This window comes from Rhinoderma darwinii, chromosome 10, assembly GCF_050947455.1.
Source record: "Rhinoderma darwinii isolate aRhiDar2 chromosome 10, aRhiDar2.hap1, whole genome shotgun sequence".
Classification (NCBI taxonomy): Eukaryota; Metazoa; Chordata; class Amphibia; order Anura; family Rhinodermatidae; genus Rhinoderma; species Rhinoderma darwinii.
The window spans coordinates 74,069,312-74,082,368 of record NC_134696.1 but is presented as its reverse complement, the minus strand read 5'-3'; the positions used below and the strand labels follow the sequence as shown (position 1 = coordinate 74,082,368).

General features: G+C 42.6%; 1 long non-coding RNA gene across 1 annotated transcript in view; it reads left to right on the top strand.

Annotated features, from left to right (window-relative positions):
- Positions 1 to 12,221, top strand: part of LOC142661497 (uncharacterized) — a 46,219-nt gene extending 33,998 nt beyond the window's left edge. The window contains exons 2-6 of the long non-coding RNA XR_012850750.1: positions 644 to 733; positions 2,643 to 2,723; positions 10,266 to 10,414; positions 10,742 to 10,900; positions 11,476 to 12,221. This is a non-coding gene — a long non-coding RNA (uncharacterized LOC142661497). The remainder of the gene's footprint in view (positions 1 to 643; positions 734 to 2,642; positions 2,724 to 10,265; positions 10,415 to 10,741; positions 10,901 to 11,475) is intronic.
- Positions 12,222 to 13,057: the final 836 nt, after the last annotated feature.

Below are 13,057 nucleotides of genomic sequence, written 5' to 3'. Positions count from 1 at the left end.
CTCAGGGTGCCATCTGTAACATACAGCTGTCACCCGGCGGTGATGTCGCTGGCTCAACTCCAGTTACGTGGAGTTGCGGGAAAAGACCATCTCCCATCACGTAACTGTATGTGAAATTGCGGGAAGGGGTTAAGGAGGAACTTTCACCATATTTATTGCGCTTATATGTCGCTTGGTAGACCTCAGGCATTATTCTTAAATGAGGTTCCTGAAGCAATTTTTTCGATTTTACCCAAATCAGGGAAACCCCCAATCAAACCAGAGAGCTTTAGATCCATTGCGTTGCTTAACTGGGACCAAAAAATATACTCTAAACTGTTGGCACTTCATTTGCAAAAAGTGATTCCTACTTTGATCTCTTCAGCTCAAGTATGGTTTGCTGCGGGCAAGCAGTCTACGGGCGTATGCTGAATCTTCTACAAGTAGTTGAGTTGTCTAAGACCCCAAATGCATTCATGTCTCTTGATGCTGAAAAAGCGTTTGATAGTTTGCACTGGGGTACCTGGTTGTGATCTTGTCAAAATTTGGTATTGCCGGAAATATCAAACAAGCCATTATGGCCTTGTATGTCACTCCTAATGCAAGAGTTTTAGCATCAGCCTTTCTGTCATCTAGCTTTAATTTCAGTACTGTTACTCCTCAGGGGTGTCCTTTATCAACTGTGATATTTGCTATAGTTATGGAACCCATGGCGGAGCTTATTCGTTCGTCTAAGAAGATATCGGGCATACAGGTAAGGAAGGAGTATAATTATTTGGGTCTTTATGCTGATGATGATGTCGTCATCATCACTTCTGCCAAACCGGACTCTTCTATCCTTGCCATAATGAGAATGTTGGACTCCTTTTCTAATATTTGTTATTACAAATTAAATGTTTCCAAGACTCTCATTTTGCCTCTTTTCATGCCGGAAAGAAAGTTGCGTTCTTTGCAAGTGCAATTTCCTTTTGTGTGGGTCACTGATGGTCTTCCGTATCTAGGAGTGGAACTGTCCTTTCCTACATAGAGCTCAGTAGATCGTAATGTTGAGATTTTGATTAGACAACTTCAAGGAGACTTGGAGAGGCTAGCTAAACTAGAATTGTCCTGGATCTTAAGAATTCACTCTTTTAAAATGGTATACTTACCGAAAATTCTATGTTATGAGATGTCTTCCATATAAATTCTCTAGTAAACATTTGACTTAGCTGCAGAATTTGGTGGGGAGATTTGTGTGAACTAATATGTATCCGAGAGTCTCTAGGAAGGTCTTACATTTGCTGTTTAAATCAGGTGGTATGGGTGTTCCTAACATCTCTTTATACCACAAGGCCTCTGATGCTATATGTGATTGGTGGGACCCTGACTCTAATCATAAGTGGCTCCAAATTGAGCAATCATTTACTAAATTCAATTCTACTAGGCTTCTATTGGAGGCAGAATGTCTGAAAGCAACTGCTTTCTATGCTCCTCTTTCTTCTATGCAAGCTACCTTGGATACCTAGAAATGTCTAGTTAAAAGCAAACACTTAAAGAGGCTCTGTCACCAGATTTTGCAACCCCTATCTGCTATTGCAGCAGATAGGCGCTGCAATGTAGATTACAGTAACGTTTTTATTTTTAAAAAACGAGCATTTTTCGCCAAGTTATGACCATTTTTGTAGTTATGCAAATGAGGCTTGCAAAAGTCCAAGTGGGTGTGTTTAAAAGTAAAAGTCCAAGTGGGCGTGTATTATGTGCGTACATCGGGGCGTTTTTAATACTTTTACTAGCTGGGCGTTCTGATGAGAAGTAGCATCCACTTCTCTTCAGAACGCCCAGCTTCTGGCAGTGCAGATCTGTGACGTCACTCACAGGTCCTGCATCGTGTCGGCCACATCGGCACCAGAGGCTACAGTTGATTCTGCAGCAGCATCGGCGTTAGCAGGTAAGTCGATGTAGCTACTTACCTGCAAACGCTGATGCTGCTGCAGAATCAACTGTAGCCTCTGGTGCCGATGTGGCCGACACGATGCAGGACCTGTGAGTGACGTCACAGATCTGCACTGCCAGAAGCTGGGCGTTCTGAAGAGAAGTGGATGATACTTCTCATCAGAACGCCCAGCTAGTAAAAGTATTAAAAAAGGCCCCGATGTACGCACATAATACACGCCCACTTGGACTTTTACTTTTAAACACACCCACTTGGACTTTTGCAAGCCTCATTTGCATAACTACAAAAATGGTCATAACTTGGCCAAAAATGCTTGTTTTTTAAAAATAAAAATGTTACTGTAATCTACATTGCAGCGCCTATCTGCTGCAATAGCAGATAGGGGTTGCAAAATCTGGTGACAGAGCCTCTTTAATGCATCTTCCACCTATGTACATATGTCTAAAAAGCTTGGCGTATCACATTCCTCATTCTGATCTACGACAATGGAGTCGGGAAGGTATAGATACTGTGGACAAGCTATTTCAAGACTCGGTCTTTAAAGGGAAGGTGTCATGATTTATTTATTTATTTTATTTTTTTATTATATTGCTTTTAGTATAATGTAAACAAAAATTGTATTTATTTGTGTTGTCACTTTCTACTTTTTAATGTATTCATACTTTTACTTCTCTATGGTGGCTGCCATTTGCCGTTCATTGCTTCTGCTATCTGGCTCTGTACTTCGCAGACGCAGGTCAGAGTCACACAGCAGAGAAGCTGGTATGTAGGGAGATAGCAGGCGCCATTATGAAGACCAGCTGCACTGCAGGTAAGGTGTGTGTCTCTGTCTGTCCCCCTCTCTCTCACAGACCACCGCTCTCGTGACCCCCGATGGGCCCCCCACCAGACGGGTCTCCCCACCCCACGGGGCCCCCCACACGACGGCCCCCCTACCCGACGGCCCCCCCTGTAGTTGTGCAGGAGACTCTGTATAAAGGATGCAGCTTATCCTTCTATGTAATGTGATGTCTGCCGTCCACACATGATGTGGGTATGACTGTGCGTCCCCCCTTTTTAACGACGGTTGGTGTAGTGTAGGTTGTGGTGTCTGCTGTCCACACATGATATGACTGCGTCCCCCCTGTGTAGTGACGGTTGGTGTAGTGTAGGTTGTGGTGTCTGCCGTTGTCCTGAGTTCTTCGCCTCGACCAGTGATTCAGGTGTTCATCACATGTTCCTGTCCTCGGAAAGCTGGGTGATAAACAATATGTCCGCTGTTAGTGTGGTACCCATCTTTCCCAGGCCCCTGAACGATAAATTTCTCTAGTTGTGTTGAGACTGTTTGGGGATGTGACTAATGAACCTCTCACACTCCAGTAGGAGGGGTAATGGTGGTCACCCAGCTTTCCCAGAAGCAGATATAACCAAGAAAGGGCCGGATGGACGGGCTGAGGGTGCACAGGGTTTTTGGTGCTCCCCCTCAGACATGTGATCGGACCTAGGATACCGGTTCTGATGCAGACGGGGTTCATGTGACTATAAATCTGTCCATAACAAGAGACACTGCACTCAGGACAAGCCCTGCCCTCATGCCATAGTTGTGTGGTTCTGTCTGCAGTCATGGTGGTGGGTGGCACTGACTCCTGCCTCCCCCGTCGGGTCATCACAGGACAGAAGGGGGTGTCCAGATTGGACACAAAGCACCGCACCTGCCCTCAGGTTGTGTCTGGTATTGCAGTTCACCTCCATTGAAGTGAATAGGACAGAGCTGTAATACCACACACGACCTGAGGACAGGTGCGGCGCCATGTTTTCCTGGACGACCCCTTTAAGACTTTTCCCATGTCTGCAGTGCTGTGTGTGTGTGTGTGTGTGTGCAGCAGAGCGGAGTGTGCACGAGCGCCGCTGATACTTCATAGCCGCTTATCCGCTATTTTGAAGAATCAGCAGCGAGCACATCCCCCCCCCCCCCCACACACACACACACAAATCCCCCCAAACACGCAAAATCAAGTGTAATCAAGCGTTTTTTTGATGTGGTCAAATACACGCCGTGTTAACCTGTTAACTAAAAAGTCATTCACTTCACTTTCATCATTCTAAGGGTATGTTCACACGCAATGTTTTCAGCTGAAAAATCGGAAGCAGAACACCTACAAGCATCTGCCCATTGGTTTCAATAGGAAATACGGCGTTCTGTTCCGACAGGGCGTTTTTTACGTGATCGTTTTCCAAAAACGGCACGTAAGAAGACGCCCGCCAAAATGAAGTGCACATTACTACTTGGGACGTTTTTGGAGCCGTTTTTCATTGACTTTATAGAAAAACAGCTCCAAAAACGGCAGTAAAAAACGCGAGTTTGATTAAAAAATGGCTGAAAATCAGGAGCTGGTTTCCCTTTGTTTAGTAAGCGTGTGAATATACCCTTAGCCTTTTGGTGTGTCCTATAACTTCTGCCAGCTGCAGAATCACACCCAAAATGGCAGCCGGACACTGCTTAGCAATTTGAAGACACCTTTTCCTGGCTTGCAGGAGGGGGGGGGGGTGAGATTCCCTCCCACATTTATGGCAGCTGTGAGTCAGGTTGCTTTGCCTTATTCACCTTGCTGTAATTCTTCGAAGTGCTCCCCCTGGTGGCTAAAATAGGAAAACATGTTAAATAATTATTTCATTTTTAATACTTTCCACCATATGGAAGAAAAAAAATAAATACAGCAAAAAACCGTAAAAAATATAATAGAAATAAGTAACGGCACTTAAAAAAAAAGGTTTAATTCGCGACACATTCCCTTTAAGACATTTGAAGATCTGAGAGGTGGGACTAACCTGCCGACAGTGGATTTTTATCAAAACTTCCAAATCCGACATCACCTTCGACTTTGTCAATATTCAGTTACATTCAAACACTCAGAAATTTGCACTAGGCCATAAACACTATACTAGGGGTATGTCCATTGTATATAAATACCTAAATTCGATGGGGGAATGTGGTGACAGGAAATTGCTTAAACTAGATTTAATGTTTAAACAACTTCCTTAATGGAGAAGAGCCTGTGAATGCATAATGCGAGCTTCTCGCTGTGTCAACCATTTAGAGCAGGTTAAGAAAATCAATTTAAAGGGACAGTGTCATGATTTTTTTCTATTAATTTGTGTTTTTATTTAATAAAATATTATATTAACTTTATTTATTTTTTCACACACAATGTTTTTTTTAATTAACACTTTCTTACCTTTCTGGGGACTGCCATGTTTTATTTAATCTGTGTATGTTTCTCTTAACGACACATACATAGATGGAATACAGCAGTGTCACGGGTACGTGGACCCATTGGGCCGTACCGCCTTTATGGTATGGCAGCTGGCCAACAGGACACAGGTCACAGTCTATAGTTCGTATAGGTGTACTTGTGGTAGCTCAGACAGTAGCAAGACAGGCTTGGCTGGGAATAGGCAGCAGGCAGGCCCCAGGCGTGGTGAAGCAGGACAGGCGTGGTACTCAGCGCAGCACGGCTCCAACTCAATACGGCACTTGACCAGGATAGCATGGGATACAGGTAGCAGGAACGGGAAACACTGGGAACTGGAAAACACTTAGGAAACCATTTTCATAAACAGACTAGGGTAACGACAACAAAGCTCAGGCAAGGCAGGAAGGGGCAGGACCCTTCTTATAGTCCAGGGTGCTCTGGGAGCAATCAGCTCAATCTCACACCAGTGTGCGCTCTGGCTCCTTAAGGCTGGACTGAGCTCGCGAGCGCAGCCTGGTGGTCACTGTGGAACAGGACGGCCGCATGTGCAGACGTCTCTGGAGAGAAGGGCGTCGACCGGATGGAAGGAGTTCATGGTCAGCGACCACGGACGTTACAGGCAGCTGCAGTGCATAGGACACATTGAACGGCTCTCATTCATTGTATCCTCTGCTTCTGCTATCTCACCCTGTACTGCTCAGGCGCAGTTCAGAGCGACCCAGCATAAAAGCTAGTTTGTCGGGGGAAAGCCGGCGCCATTATGAAGACCGGCCGCACTGCAGGTAAGGTGTGTGTCTCTGTCTCTCGCGGCCCCCCCACCTCGCTGCCCCCCCCGAACACCTGCTGTAACTGTGTGTGTAAGTGTATAGCAGAGCTGTGTGTGTGTGTAGCAGAGCTGTGTGTGTGTGTAGCAGATCTGTGTGTGTGTGTAGCAGAGCTGTGTGTGTGTAGTAGAGCTGTGTGTGTAGCAGTGCTGTGTGTGTGTGTGTGTAGCAGAGCTGTGTGTGTCTGTAGCAGAGCTGTGTGTGTGTAGTGTGCGCAGAAGAGCTGTGTCCTATTTTTGTGCAACAGAGTATTCACAGGCGCCGCTGATCCTTCATAGCAGCTTATCAGCTGTTTTGAAGAATCAGCGGCGATAACCCCCTCCACACACAAATCCCCCCAAACATGCAACTGCGCCACACATAACCTTCCCCACTGTTCTTTTTTACGCCAAACCAAACGCTTGCTTTCCCATTGATGTAAATGGGAAGCTGAATCAAGCGTTTGATGCATTTTTTGCCTGTTTTTTTATGCATTTTGTGTGTGCTTTTTGGCGCATAATTAGGACTCCCATTGACTGGGAACATTTGGCATGTTTTACGCGCAAAGGAACTCAACACTTCTTTATTTACAGAATGCGTTTTTTAAAAACGCGTGTGTAAAAAAGTGCGTTGTATGTACGAACAGCGCACTTTACCAATTATGCAAATAAAAAGCATAATCAAGCGGTTTTTCCTGCGGTTTTTGGCACGTAAAATGCGTCAAAAAACCACGTCAAATACACGCCGTATGAAGAGCTAGTGGGAGACTGAGAAGGCTTCCAATGAGAAGCAACACATTGTTGAGTCGAGGTCAGTATGTGTACAATGGGCCAGTGGAAGCCTATAGGCATCAATGTTCAATAAAGCCATTTCCAGATTAGGAGGTATAGCATATCCAGTTACTAAGGTTAGGATTTGGAATGTAGCCTTCCAAAATTAATGAACTATAGGACAAGACCACCACATATGTTCCAATCTGACCACATTGTCTCCAGCAAAGATTAGAGTATCCCGGAACAATGTGTGCCAGTCTAGTAGGATAAATATACCATCTTAAAGAGAATGTGTCGCAAATTAAATATTTTTTTTGAAGCTACTTATTTTTATTATATGTTTTACGGTTTTTGCTGTATTTTTTTTTTCTTCCACATTGTGTTATGTATTCAAAATGGAATCATTTTTTGACATGTTTTCCTATGTTGGCCACCAGACGGAGCACTGGCCAGAATTACAGCAAGGTGAATAAGGTAAAGCAAGCTGACTCACAGCTGTCGTAAATGTGGGAGGGAATCTCAGCCCCCCCCCCCTATTTTTGGCTACAAGCCAGGAAAAGGTGTCTTCAAATTGCTAAGCGTTGTCCACTTCTCATTTTCGGAGCGATTGTACAATGCAGCTTGTAGACCCTTTAGGACACACCAAAAGGCTAAGGGTATGTTCACACACTTACTAAAAAAAAGTCTACAAATACGGAGCTGTTTTCAACGGAAAACAGCTCCTAATTTTCTGCCGCTTCTAAGCAGTCTGCCTTGAGCAGAAGTGAAAGCAAACAAGAACGACTGCCCAAGACTTACGAGTCCAAAGATAGCCTTAGGAAAAGCCAAAAACGTCAAAGAAGGAGCTTCTAAGCAGTCTGCCACGAGCAGAAGTGAAAGCAAATAAGAACGAGCGCCTATGACTTACGAGTTAAAAGATAGCCTTAGGAACAGACACAAATTTTAAAGAAGGAGCTTCTGAGCAGTCTTCCAGGAGCAGAAGTGAAAGCGGACAAGAACGAGCGCCTATGACTTACAAATCAAAAGATAGCCTTAGGAACAGCCAAAAACGTCTCAGAAGGAGCTTCTAAGCAGTCTGCCAAGAGCAGAAGTAAAAGCAAACAAGAACGAGCGCCTAAGACTTACAAGTCAAAAGATAGCCTTAGGAACAGCCAAAAACCTCAAAGAAGGAGCTTCTAAGCAGTCTGCCATGAGAAGAAGTGAAAGCAAACAAGAACGAGTGCCTATGAAATGCGAGTCAAAAGATAGCCTTAGGAACAGACAAGACTCGTAAGTCTTAGATGCTCGTTCTTGTTTGTTTTCACTTCTGCTCGTGGCAGATTGCTTTAAAGCTCCTTTTTTGAACGTTCCGAAGGCTATCTTTTGACTTAAGTTTTAGGCGCTCGTTCATGTTTGCTTTCACTGCTGGTCATGGCAGACTGCTTAGAAGCTCCTTCTTTGATGTTTTTGGCTGTTTCTAAGGCTATCTTTTGACTCGTAAGTCTTAGGCGCTCGTTCTTGTTTGCTTTTACTTCTGCACATGGCAGACTGCTTAGAAGCTCCTTCTTTGACGTTTTTGGCTGTTCCTAAGGCTATCTTTTGACTCGTAAGTTTTTTAGGCGCTCTTTCCTGTTTGCTTTCACTTCTGGTCGTGGCAGACTGCTTAGAAGCTCCTTCCTTGACGCTCTTAGCTATTCCTAAGGCTATCTTTTGACTCGTAAGTCTTATCCGCTTATTTTTGTTTGTGTAAAGGATCTGCCAGGCTCAGCTTCTGGGTCAACGCCCATAGGTAATCCGTCTGCACCTGCTTCTATGTCTGTGAGACTGACTCCATCTTCCACCACTCAGGGTGGCAGGCTTAGGAGTGGGAGAGCCTATCACAGCCTGGCCAGACGGAGCTAGCTCCCGCCCTCTGCCTATTTATACCTGCCTTTCCTGTTCCTCCTTGCTTGTGATTCTTCTCGTTTGGTTTCCTGGCCCTGCTGCAGCTTCTTGAACCTTTTGTCCTTGCTTCATATTGACACCGGCTTACTGACTACTCTCCTTCCCTGCGTTTGGTACCTCGTACACTCCTGGTTTGACTCGGCTTGTTCACTACTCTCCTGCTCTGCGTTTGGTCCCTCGTACTCTCCTGGTTTGACTCGGCTCGTTTACTACTCTTGTTGCTCACGGTGTTGCCGTGGGCAATTGCCCTTTTTCCCCTTAGCTTCTGTGTACCCTTGTCTGTTGTCTGTCGTGCACTTATTGAGCGTAGGGACTGTCGTCCAGTTGTACCCCGTCGCCTAGGGCGGGTCGTTGCAAGTAGGCAGGGACTGAGTGGCGGGTAGATTAGGGCTCACTTGTCTGTTTTCCTACCCCCGTCATTACAGTTTGCTTTCACTTCTGCTCATTGCAGACTGCTTAGAAGCTCCTTCTTTAACGCTTTTAGCTATCTTTTGACTCGTAAATCTTATTAACTCGTTCCTGTTTGCTTTCACTTCTGCACGTGACAGACTGCTTAGAAGCTCCTTCTTTGATGTTTTTGGCAGTTCTTAAGGCCATCTTTTGACTCGTAAGTCTTAGTAGCTCGTTATTGTTTGCTTTCACTTTTGCTCATGGCAGACTGTTTAGAAGCTCCTTCTTTGACGTTTTTGGCAGTTCCTAAGGCTATCTTTTGACTCGTAAGTTTTAGTCGCTTGTTCCGGTTTGCTTTCACTTCTGGTCTTGGTAGACTGCTTAAAAGCTCCTTCTTTGACGTTTTTAAGGCTATCTTTAGACTCGTAAGTCTTAGGCGCACGTACTTGTTTGCTTTCACTTCTGCGCGTGGCAGACTGCTTAGAAGCTCCTTCTTGGACGTTTTTGGCTGTTCCTAAGGCTATATTTTGAATCCTAAGTCTTAGGAGCTCGTTCTTCTTTGCTTTCACTTCTGCTCATGGAAGATTGCTTAGAAGCTCCTTCTTTGATGTTTTTGGATGTTCCTAAGGCTATCTTTTGACTCGTAAGTTTTAGGTGCACGTTCCTGTTTGCTTTCACTTGTGGTCGTGGCAGACTGCTTAGAAGCTCCTTTTTTGACACTTTTAGCTATTCCTAAGGCTATCTTTTGACTCGTAAGTCTTAGGAGCTCGTTATTTTTTGCTTTCACTTCTGCTCGTGGCAGACTCTTAGAAGCTCCTTCTTTGATGTTTTTGGCTATTCCTAAGGCTATCTTTTGACTGGTAAGTCTTAGGCGCTCATTCTTGTTTGCTTTCACTTCTGCTCGTGGCAGACTGCTCAGAAGCTCCGGTAAACTCTAGACAACGTACAACATCAGCCTCCTCATCAGCTTCTTCAGTGGCAGAAAGTGCTAGCTCTAATGCTTCTATAATGAATAATCCCAGGCAGAATAGATCAGATCGTCGAGAAACTGGGAATCAATATGTGGGTAAACGTAAATATGATGACCGTCCCCCAAAGGAAACGAAACTTAGGAAGGATTATGGGCCCCAGGTAATTAATTGATCTGAACATATCTTGACATCAGCACAAATGAGTTTATTAACCAAAGGTTTGAATTTCTCACCTTGTAATGATCTTGATTCATTTACAGCAATAAAAGATCTGCATTTGTTTGCTCGCAAACCTGTTCTGAAAATATTACACCATAAAAATTAAACTGGATCTATCTTTACAACAAAGGATGAATTGTCAGTCTTGGCAGACTTAGAATCTTTAGAGGCAGAGTCCTCAACTGAGTTGGTGAGTAATGCTTCTTCCCTTATTAAGGTTAAAAAATGTGATAAATTTCCCCCACTAAATCTATGTCCATCAGTAGACCTTTTTGTCAATCTTGTGACCAAAGAGTTAGAAGCTTTGTCACCGAGGAATGCCAAAGACAACCTCACATTTCATGAACTTAAGCCTTAAGGGAGTTAAAAACTTTGAAGGGAATAGAGAATAAGCCAGCTGACAATATCGTTCTTTGGCCAAAAAATCTTTATGAGAAACAGACATTCAAACTTTTGAATGATAACTCTTGCTATTTAAAAATTAACTAGTAATCCCCTCTTTCTATTTCAAAAACAGCTTTCTGATATTTTGGAAGAAGCTTTGAAGATGGGCATCATAACACAATTTACATTTTAAACTCTGCTTATTCCTAAGCCTAGGATCCCAACTTTTTACCTAATTCCTAAGATTCACAAAATCATTTTTTGTTGACCCTCCAGGAAGTCCTATAGTCAGGTAATGAAGGTATGTGTGAGATGGTATTCAAGTTCATAGATTTTTATCTCAAACCCCTAGCTTTTGAATTGCATTAGTTTTATTAGGGACACCACAGTGGCTTTAAATAGATTGGAAGGTATGACAATGAACAGGAACATGTTAATTGTCACCTCAGATGTTGAATCCCTATACATGTCAATACGGTACACAGATGGCCTCCAGGCAGTGTCCCAGACATTGAGATCGAGTAACCTGAATAAAGACCTGTGTAAGGTACTTCTTTTGTTTATTCTCAAGCATAATTTCTTTATTTTAAGGGATCGTTACTTTTTACAAATATAGGGCACTGCAACAGGGGCCACCTGTGCTCCGTCATATGCAAATTGATTTTTGGGAGCCTGGGATTGAGAGATCTTCGTCACTGATCCCATTCTTGGCATAGAAGTCCATAATTGGATGAGATACATGGACGATGTCCTCTTCATCTGCGAAGGGACTCAAGAAGATCTTGCGCATTTAATGAAGAGGTTAAATCAAAATTAAATCAATGTTAAACTAACGTACACATTTGAACTTAGTATTGATTTTTTTAGATATAAAAATACAGATCGGGGACCATGGTATTCGAGGCCGATGCCTTTAAAAAGGTCACATCAGTGAACTCTCTACTCCATGCTAAATCTGAACACTTACCCACAATCATCAGGGGAATCCCTGTGGGAGTTTTTTTCGTTTGAAACAGATCTGTTCCACCTCTGATAAATTTAAACATCAAGCAGAAGATTTAAAACTTATATTCCAGGAAAGAGGATTTTCCAGTAAAATAATTAAAAAGGGATTTAAAAGAGCAGCTGTAAAAACCAGACAGAGCTTTCTTTGTCCGAATAAGAAAGTGCATGTGGAGTCTGTAAGGCCTGTGCAAATATAGATCGATCATTTGAGTTTGAAGATGCAAAACATCAAAGAACTCAGCTCATATTTCATTCAGCTCTGTTTCGATCATTTATTATGCCACACGTCCTTGCAATAAAATATATGTGAGACTTAAGGGTGAGAGTACGGAAACACATCAGAAATATTGAAGCAGAGGAGGACGACGCTAAACTCAAAAACATACCAAGACACTACAAATTGTTTTGCCAGTCCAATCCGAAATTGCTCCACTTTCGAGGGATAGACAAACTGCATCTCGGATCCAGAGGTAATTGGGGTAATCGGCTGGCACAGTTGGAACTCTGCATTTGGATTTAGAAGCTGGGAACGATGGCCCCTTCAGGGCTAAATGAAAGCTTTGGCTTTAAGGCTTTTCTGTGAAACTGTTCTCTCTTTTTTATTGAGGGTGGGGATTTGCTGGCATTGTCCAGTATTATTTAATTTTATTTTTAATTTTGTTTTCTCTTCTTTTTTTCTGTATTGTCCTTTGGAGTTCATTCCCTGATTCTAATTATTTGCTTATTTTGTTTATAGATAATACAGAAGTAGGTTTGGGATAAATCATGTCCCATACAGATGGGAAATATATTTTGAAACAATCTACATTCCTGTGACTCTTCTATTTGAATATATGGATTTCGATCACTAGATGTAGTGTATATCAACATTTAAAGATTGTTAAATGTTTTTAGCTACCGTTTTGCTATATTTAAAATGTGTCTAATTTTTGTATAGTCATATAACTTTGTGTGTTTTTATTTAGTTTTCACTTCATTGTGGTATAAATATTGTTCTACGTTATATATCCTCTAGCCATTCTATGGGTCTTAGTGTTGGTTATATGATTCGCGCTTTCTTTGATATGACTATATGTATTTTCTATTTTATTTTTCATTCCACTGTTTTTTATATAGTCATAATTTTTCATTTTAAAGATATCTAAAATGTAGCTGCATTTCTAGTGGCACTGATGCACTTTATTTTTGCTTTGTGTGGCAGGGTGTTTTGTCTTATATTAAATATTTAAATATATATATTATTGTATGTTCACTTTAATATTCATGCAATCATCACTTAGTTATTTTTGTATTGGCTAGTATTGTTTTTATACATTTCATAGGATAATGGAAATTTTAACATTTTCATGCAGTCTGTCAAAACGACTTGTTAGTCTTTATAGGTGCCTCCAAAGATATGTGTAATTTGTTCCATAACCTGCATTGTTTATGTCACGGGATAAGT